Source organism: Heteronotia binoei, chromosome 1 (genome assembly GCF_032191835.1).
Source record: "Heteronotia binoei isolate CCM8104 ecotype False Entrance Well chromosome 1, APGP_CSIRO_Hbin_v1, whole genome shotgun sequence".
NCBI lineage: Eukaryota > Metazoa > Chordata > Lepidosauria > Squamata > Gekkonidae > Heteronotia > Heteronotia binoei.
This window is the reverse complement of record NC_083223.1, coordinates 249,535,841-249,545,271: the sequence shown is the minus strand read 5'-3', so window position 1 is coordinate 249,545,271 and position 9,431 is coordinate 249,535,841.

Sequence of the window (9,431 nt, the reverse complement as noted above, 5' to 3'; positions counted from 1 at the left end):
GGATGGAAGGCTGAGTCAACCTCAAGCCGGCTATCTGAACCAGCTTTCGCTGGGATCGAACTCAGGTCATGAGCAGATCTTAGGACTGCAGTACTGCAGCTTTAAACCTCTGCGCCACAGGGCTCTTATTTTGCAGTGAAAAGTACCCATCAAAATGGACAATTTCAGAGCCATGGAAAAGAGTTGTTATAATGGTAAAAGAAACTTCTGGTTTGACTCACTAAGAAAAAATAACTTAGATAAAAAAAAAAGACAGAATACTCCTCATTTGGTGGAATGCCACAGCCTACCTTGAATTTGCATTTCTAACATTTCTATTCCATCCTTTCATCACAGCATTCAGGGCTTCTAGTTTATCCTTTAAGTTAAACCTGGCTGTGAAGTAGTTACTGGGCCACTATTACCCAATGATCATCACAGTTTAGCAATAATTTTGATACAGATCTTTCTGGCTTAATTGTAACTCTATCCACAATGCACCCATCTCCTCTTGCAACATGTTAGGCTAAAAATCTAGAAAGGACTCCCCCTCACATCCCTCCCCAAACGCCTGACAGCCTACTGCATTCTCTGTCCCCAGACTAACTGGGAAAATATTTAGTTGATAAATGGTGATAACAATTGGAATGTGGATAGAAAGCATTCCACTTGCATCAGGAAACTTTCTTTTCCCTACAGGACAGACTAACAAATTAGGGTTGAATACATAAATTCCACTTTCCAATAGACTGAGAGTCACATCACAAGCACACTGCTCTGTGTGTATGAACAGCAGGAGGTATGGGTGATCTATGCTAATCCAGGCTTCTGAAGCATAAGTATGACTGGCCCAAGCAGGAACTTCCAGGCAAAGCTGGAGAAGAAGATACTGAGCTGCAAGTCAAAGTGAAAACCAAGGCTAGCTAGTAGGCAGCAGAAACAAAAATCTCTTCAGGATGTCATCTGGAATAGGACAACTACATGCACCACTCCTCCAGTTTGCACAGATTACCAACCCTTCCTTCCTCTCCGGTACTGATGCAGAAAATGAAATCCAATGTAGTGGATTTCAGTTATCAGACAACAACAAGCAAATTCAGATCTGCCACAAAATTCACCGAATGATTTAGCCCTGTTACCACCTCTCTGCCTACCCTCTCACAGGAAGGAACCTCCAGGGTCATCTCGTCCAACCCCCTGCACAATGCAGGAAACTCACAAATACCTCCCCCTAAATTCACAAGATCTTCATGATGAGAAACCAAGCGACCCAAATAAATAAAGTTCCTAAATACAACCAAACCACTAACTCCCCAAGTGCTACATTATGTGCTAATTATGCTTCATTATGTGCATAGAGTGGGAAAGCCGCAGTACTGTGGTCTGAACTCTCTGCTCACGACCTGAGCTCGATTCCGGCAGACGCTGGATTCAGGTAGCCGGCCCAAGGTTGACTCAGCCTTCTATCCTTCCGAGGTCGGTCAAATGAGTACCCAGCTTGCTGGGGGGGAAGTGTAAAAGACTGGGGAAGGCAATGGCAAACCACCCCATAAAAAATCTGCCGTGAAAACGTTGTGAAAGCAACGTCACCCCAGAGTCAGAAATGACTGGTGCTTGCACAGGGGACCTTTCCTTCCACCTGATACACAGCCCCACACATACCGTAAGTAGTCTACTGTTGTCCCCCATCCAATATAGGACCTCCACCTTTCAAAGTCCTTCTCCTTTATGAATCCACAAACCTGTCTAGTACTCTACCCACCATTGACAACCTCATTTGCACACACTCCCATTATCAAGACCCCATTAGAATTCCACAATCTTCTGCTTGCATAGTAGCCTTGTTGTCACCACCTCTCCCAGTCAGCAGCTCATACCCTTATTTTCAGTTTCCTCAAATCCCCCATAATACCTCCTGATTCTCCACAGACACCTTTACTACACCTTATCTTTGTCTTCAACACCCCCCTCCAATCTTTAGCTTTTATATCTCCCCACACCAGCGCCCACAAGGAAGCCTCACAGCCTCCATCCATGACAAGAAAGCTTCCAAGCCACAACTTTTGACAACCTCACTCTTCCCCATAACATACCCAACCGCTACCAAAACTTCATCCCACCTCCCTTCAGTGACAGCCCCATTAAACCTTTTTAGCCACATTTCATAGTTTTGACCTTCCACTCCCATAATAAATACTTCAGCTGTCCATTTAATTTGACTTATATGCTACTCCTTTCCCCTGGAAAGCAGGGCTCAGGGTGGCTTCCAACAATTAAATATATAATAAAATCAACATTTAATTATATCAAATATTACTGTAAATCACATACTAAAATCCAAATTTTACAGTTTAAAAATCTAGCAATTTACTATCTCAGATGGCACCCCAAACAATCCATCACAGGTACACAGCTGGGAAGGTAGCCAGGAAGGAGGAAGGCCAACCCACCTCCCTAGCTGTCACTGCCCTAAACCATATGCCAGGTGGAACATCTTGGTCCTACAGACCCTGCAGAACTGAACCAAGTCTCATTAGAGAGATGGTTCCATCAGGTTAGTGCCAGAATAAAAAAATCCCCGGTCATGGCTGAAGACAGTCGAACTGCTTTGGAGGCAGGGATTAACAATAGGTTGTTATTAGACTAGCATAATGCTCTCTGAGGGGTATATAGGGAGAGGGGGTCCCATTTTGTTTATGACTTTAAGGTAAGTACCAGAACCTTGAACCTGACTTGGCATTCAATCTGGAGACAGTGCAGCTGTTGAAGCACAGGTTATATATGTGCTCTCAAACGGATCCCAGTAAGGACCCATGCTGCCACATTTTGGATGAGCTGAAGTTTCCAGAGGAGCCCTGCGTAATGCAAGTAACAGTAGTCTGATCTAGAAATGACAGTTGCATGGAGGAATGAGCACTGTCCCACATAATCTAATGGCAGAGAGGCAGTGGGTCAACAAATCATGCTCACAATATCAGCAAGCACAGACTCGCCCTGATCCAGTTGTATATGAATGTCATCTGTAAAGGCAACCAGCACAGTCTCTGTCCCATGGCCAGGCCAAAAGCTAGACTAGAACAGTCCTTTTGTATCCTGCTGACAACAGTGCAAACTTTGAATCCCTAGTAATATGCCATAGATCAATGCCTATAATCTGCTTCTCCTTCCACCACCATACACCACTGTCCATCAAAAAAATAAAGTTATGATTTTTATACTAGAAGTACAACCACATCAACTGGGAAATAAAACACCCCATTAAATTTCCCCTCGCCTGTAATTTAAGAAGAAGAAGATGAAGACGATATTGGATTTATATCCCGCCCTCCACTCCGAAGAGTCTCAGAGCGGCTCACAATCTCCTTTACCTTTTACAACCAGCTTAACCCAGGCTACACTGTAATAAAAAGAATACACATTCCTGGTTCAAAGCTTACTTTTGCCACAAATTCATTAGGCAAACCAGTATTTCTGCAGCCTGACCTCCTCTTCCCCACCCCCTTCCTATTATACATACCAAGACACCCATATGAGAAAGAAACATTAGTGCCCTCATGTACTATTCTGTGGTCCTCCAGACTAGAGCAATTGGCAGGTCTGGAGACAGAATGATGGGCTAGAAGGACCACTGGTCTGATCCAGCAGGGTTCTTATGCTACTGGCCAACACTACAACGTAAAGAGATAATTAAATACGAAGCGTCCTAGGCATACAAAAGCACTACAGCCATCCTAAAAATTGTTATTAAGACAAGACCTTAAGAAACCACACTACACGAGAAAGTCTCCAGTCTACAAAACATTTAGTCAAGCCCTTCCTTGGGCCTCAGCCCAACCCCGCCACTACAACAGGACAATGATGCTGGGCACCGAGGGCAACTCCAAAGCGCTATTTAAGCACCAAATCAGGCTACTCCTCAAAGGCGAGGGCCCTCAGGTAGTTCTCATCCGTGACAGCAGCAGGAAAGTGAACGCAACGACACGGCAATTTTCTTGAGCCACGCCCCCGACTGCCACCCCTGACAACCGCCATGCAACGCCAGCCTCCCCACCCAAATGAAAGCTACCCGATCACCTTTCTCACCGGGAGTCCCGGGAGCCTCCGTTCCCACCTCAGCCACCACTTCGCCTGTTTCCTCAACCGGAAGTCCTGAAGCTCCGCTTACACCTCATTTCCGCTCGGGTCGTACCAAGAGTTTCCCTGAGCTGTTTTGTTTCACTTCCTGCTCAAACAGGAACACGGTTAGTCCCCGCTGTCCTTTCTCTCCTATTGAGTTGAATTTAAAAAAAGATTTTAAAAAACTTTGCTAACGGTTTTTGCTCTTTTCCCTACTCTTATTCTTGACCCCCCCCCTCGCTCCCATTCTTTTTATGGTGCAGTCCTAACAGCTTCTCTGGGTATTGTCCGTGAACACTGAACGGGTGAAGAGGGTCCCGTGGCTCCCGCTGATTGGCCCAAAATGAGACATCTTCTCCAATTGGAAAAATCAGCCAAGCAATGGCCAATGGAAGCGGAACAACCGTTGCTAAGTGAGGGGGAGGAGAAAGGTAAAAAGAACGAGAGCGGCTCTAGAAATTGGTGTTCGAAGTCGCCACTACCATATGATTACTGGACACGTCATTGTATCGCTCCGTTTTGCTTGTTTTTTTAAAGGAGTTTTTTTTAGCACAGAAACGATTATGTGAACCAACCTAGGGATTCTACTCCACATTAAGTTTTTTTTATCTTTAGAAATGCGATACTGAAGGATTAAGAATCCGAAAGGGCTGCTGTATTAGGTTTTAGGCTGCAATCCTTAGAATGTTTTCCTGGAAGAAAGCTCTATTTAATATAGTAGATTTTATGCTGATTGGTTCTGTTTTTTAAATTAGTTATTTTATGTATGTTTTAATTTTATTATGTATGTTTTAATTTAATCATGTATGTTTAAACTTCAGTGGCCCTTGTCGAGACAGAAAGTTGGGGTATAACTTTTTAAAAATAAAAATAAAAAACTTCCCTGAGAGTAAGCTGCACTCAATAAATGGACCTTACTTCTCAGCAGAGGTTTCCAATTTCTTCTTGGGTCTCTAAAATGTTAGATGCTTAAGTGAAGAGTGAATGAGACTTTAGTGCACATGCCTAGCACACAGCTAAATGGAGCCTAAATATTCTGGAACAGTATATCTGTGTATAACTAATAGCAACTGGCCACTGGTGCAAAGGGTGCTAGAAACAGATAAGAACATAAACAGAGCCTACTGGATTAGACCAGTGGTCCATCTATGTTGAACTTCATGGGACTAAACAGGGCTCTTCTGAAGTTTTTTGCCAGATTAACACATAAACATTAATGCAAAACACTACCACATTGCTTCCTTTTGTCACTCCCTCATAAACACTGCAAAATATATTTACGTACATTGTAACGGTTTGGCAACAGGTACAAATAAATCCCTTACACGATTTACCAAATTTGTTTAAAATTTGCTAAAAGAAAAATGGTTCTGATCAGGGCAGTTTACCAATAGGGTTGCCAATTTTTAAACAGCCTTCTACCAAGTAGAATCTACTGGTCCCTTTAATATCAGTTTGTGCTGCAGTAAACAGCTGCAGTGTATCTATCTTCATATTATGAAATACTTCACCTGCCTATTCCACTCCACTACCACACTAGTATTTATTAAAGGGACAAGACACTTTTGCCCCAGCCAGTTGGCAACTCTGTTTACTAACAGAAGCCAGTTGACTAGTAAATGAATACAGCATACAACAAACTAATAGAGAAAAGTATGCTGCCAGGGCTGGCAGCAGGGAATAAGGTTCAAAATTCCACAGGACCAACTTAACCCAGAAGAGTGGAGAGCTGAGCAAGGTCCTGCTGGGGTGCATTTGCAATATACATATTTATTCAAACATCCATGCTTCTGAATTTGAGACAGCCCCAAATGTGACATATTGGGAGTCACAGGGAATCTTCATCTCAGGGCCAGTGTGGAGTAGTGGTTAAGAGCAGCAGACTCTACTCTGGAGAACCTCTACATGAAGCCTGCTGGGTGACCTTGGGCCAATCTACATGAAGCTTGCTGGGTAACCTTGGGCCAATCATAGTTCTCAGAACTCTTTCAGCCCCACCTACCTCACAAGGTGCCTGTTGTGGAAAGAGGAAGGCAAGGCCATTGTAAGCCACATTGAGACTCCTTAGGGTGGAGAAATGACGGGGGTATAAAAACCACATTTTCTGCTTTGGGGTCCACACTGCCAGCATTCTTCTCTCTCAGGCTGTAATCCTTGACAGATAAGTTTACCAACCTCCAGGTGGTGGCTGGAGATCACCCGCTATTACAACTGATTTCTTAGAAAAAGAGATCAGTTCACCTGGAGAAACTGGCTGCTTTGTAAGGCGGACTCTATAGCATTATACCACATTGAAGTCTCTCCCCTCTCCAACCCACTGTCCTTAGGCTCTACCTAGGAAAGGAAAGGTCCCCTGGGCAAGCATCAGTCGTTTCCGACTCTGGGGTGACGTTGCTTTCATAATGTTTTCATGGAAGACTTTTTACGGAGTGGTTTGCCATTGCCTTCCCCAGTCATCTATAATTCCCCTCCAGCAAGCTGGATGCTCATTTTACTGACCTCGGAAGGATGGAAGGCTGAGTCAACCTTGAGCCGGCTACCTGAAAACCCAGCTTCTGCCAGGAATTGAACTCAGGTTGTGAGCAGAGTTTAGGACTGCAGTACTGCAGCTTTTAATGCTCTGCACCACGGGGCTTTTATTATGTAAAGTGTCCTCGTGGCTCGATTTGTTTAAAAGGTGCCACAAGGCTTGTTCTTATCTTGAGTCTTTGTTGTTCTCCTAGTCTCCTGTCAATAGAGTTTTCACTTCCAGGTTGGGAATTTGTAAGGCGGACTCTATAGCATTATATCCCATTGAAGTCTCTCCCCTCTCCAACCCACTGTCCATAGACTCCACCTCCAAACTCCAGGTATTTCCCAACTTGCACAGGGGACCTTTCCTTTCCTTTCCTTGGAGGTGGAGCCTAAGGACAGTGGGTTGGAGAGGGAAGAGACTTCAATGGGGTATAATGCTATAGAGTCCGCCTTACAAAGCAGCCAGTTTCTCCAGGTGAACTGATCTTTTTCTTAGAAATCAGATGTAATAGCAGGTGATCTCCAGCCACCACCTGGAGGTTGGTAAACTTATCTGTCAAGGATTACAGCCTGAGAGGGAACCTGCTATTAACCTCCTCCCCATCAGGCACAGCTAAGGGAAGAATGCTGGTAGTCTGGGTTTTTATACCCCCCATTTCTCCACTCTAAGGAGTCTCAATGTGGCTTACAATTGCCTTGCCTTCCTCTTTCTACAACAGGCACCTTGTGAGGTAGGTGGGGCTGAAAGAGTTCTGCGAGAACAATGGTCAATTTCTTATGCACATAGTGAAAACATGCAAAACTAATCTTTGCTACATATCTAAGCTTATTCATGAGTGCATTATTTTTATTAGGGCTTTTCTAACATTTGCATAGGACATTTTGCTCAACTTTTTTTTGTTTAAAAACTGTAGTTATTTTAAACATTCTCTTTTGTTTGTTATAATTTTTTAAAAAGTCAACTGATCTATTTATAAAGGAAAAGCACATCACATATGTTCACTTTTTCCTTCAATCCAATGCTGTTCCTATATGTCCCCCTTTGCATTCCACTGTCAGAATATATGGATGATCTATGATGAGTGACTCACTATTACTTTAGTTCCTATTCTTTAAAATGGTCACTATGAAATATTAACACTTTAAAGATACATAAGGGTTTTCACCACCACATGAATAGAAGAGCCCCAAAATATTCTTGAATTTTATTTATTGAATCTAAATCAGCACAGGGGAAATTATACACTAGATAGCCAAAAATTCTATTGCAGGTATGACAACACTAGCATGAATGCAAATGTTTTCAGCTGCTACGATTCAACCATCTTTTGTCAAATTCTTTTTAATTTGGCCAGATGATACTGTTTACTGGATTTATCAAGATACATTTCATACAGTTGCAGCAATTGAACATATATGAACATATGAAGCCTTATACCGAATCAGACCCTTGGTCCATCAAAGTCAGTATTGTCTTCTCAGACTGGCAGTGGCTCTCCAGGGTCTCAAGCTGAGGTTTTTCACACCTATTTGCCTGGACCATTTTTTGGAGATGCCAGGGATTGAACCTGGGACCTTCTGCTTCCCAAGCAGATGCTCTACCACTGAGCCACCGTCCCTCCCCCTTTTTTTCTTGATAATCTGATTAACAGCGTTACATAACAGAAAAAGGCTAAAAAACATGTTCTTTGATAACCCTCTCCCCAGAGCCCACAAACAGAACTCAGGTTTCTTGTGGGAATTCTATTGAATGGTACCAACTGAGGACAACTTACATATGAAGGATCGTCCATCCACAGGCATAGCTATCTGGAAACACTGTGTTTGTGTTGGCAAAATGATAAATGCAGGAACCCTTTCATGCAACCCCATTTCCATTGGGTTAATTGGGGAGAGAGAGTAGCTGGTTTCCCAATTGCATCAAGAAAGAGAGACAGTTGTTCTAAAAAGTTCTTATTTATTTAACTTAGAACCCAAATGTAAGTTCACTAAAACATATAAGAATCATACATCATAAATCCAAATTCAATACTTAAAACACTGTGCATAGTAAGTTTATAAAAGGATATATCCTGGTTATTCTCTCAAGTCCTTTAACACAGGGAGATTGGCCAGAACAGCCTCCAACAAGAATACATTCACACATTTGGTGCATTCACACTACACTAAATAATGCGTTTTACATCTGGATTTTTGCTGTTCTTACAGCATTACTTAGTGTAGTGTGAATGCACCAAATTGGTGCCTTTCTCCATCCATAGGAGCCAGTGTAACCGCCAATCAACTCTGTGATGAGTGTATGACATATAGAGAGGTACACAACCCTTTCTCCCTATCTTTCTGGGTCAAAAAGGTCAAGGAAACCCAGGAAGAGCTAGGGTGACCCAGAGAGTTCCAAGAAGCTAGGTTTGGATATGGTATCTATTTACATTCCAAAATGCAACAGTCATGTGAGGCTAAAAGGCAGCAGTTATCAGTACCCACAAGGTCACATCACTCGAAGCATCTTAAAGTCTCCTGGGAAACAACTAAAATTCTAACTATGGAGTATAATTAATATAAAAATAAGAACAGCACTGGGTTAGCATGGGCAGAAAACTGAGACTTAATGCAGCCCTAATTCAACAGTTTGGCTTAACTCTTTACAACACAGTCTAAAATCTACAGAGCAAAGAGAAACTGGCCCAGTCGGGATCTTTTTTTCTTTTGGGACAGTTATCCTAAGTGTGTGAACCAGGATGAGAGCCAGAACCATAACATTTTTAAGGAAACATAGACTATTTAAAGTTGTATAAAGCTGTGTATACTAAAGTTGTGTACAC